Source organism: Morone saxatilis, unplaced genomic scaffold, assembly GCF_004916995.1.
Source record: "Morone saxatilis isolate NCDOM2014 unplaced genomic scaffold, NCSU_SB_2.0 Contig9, whole genome shotgun sequence".
Taxonomy (NCBI): domain Eukaryota; kingdom Metazoa; phylum Chordata; class Actinopteri; family Moronidae; genus Morone; species Morone saxatilis.
This window is the reverse complement of record NW_023340268.1, coordinates 21,478,351-21,478,823: the sequence shown is the minus strand read 5'-3', so window position 1 is coordinate 21,478,823 and position 473 is coordinate 21,478,351.

The following is a 473-nucleotide window of genomic DNA, read 5'->3' as shown; positions in this document are numbered from 1 at the left end:
GGAGGAGGAAGAGGAGGAGGTGGACGGAGTGGGGAGGAAGGAGATGATCAGCCCTGGGGAGGTGAGGAGGGGCTGGCTGTCCTCCTGCGGGACGATCAGCGGCGAGAGCGGCAGGTCATCGGGGCCGTCCTCCTGGTCCCAGCAGCCCTGCAGGAACATCAGCTGCTGGTAGTGCTTCCACTGCGGCACAAACACGTCATCCGACCTGCACACCTTGCTCGCCTTTACCATTTTATACTGACGTTGGAAGGTGGTCCGAAGGTTCTTGAACTTGTTCTTAATGTCTTCCACTTAAAAGAAAAACAGAATAAGATTACATTAATTAATTAGCTTTGAAAATGGGTGGATGCGACCACTGCCTTCCTTACCGGTGAAACGGACAGGTGGGGGGTGGGCTGACAGAAGGATCCTCAGATGTTCCAGAGTTTTCCATCGCAGCTGTCGGTTCTTGTAGCTCTCTGACTTGTGGTTCC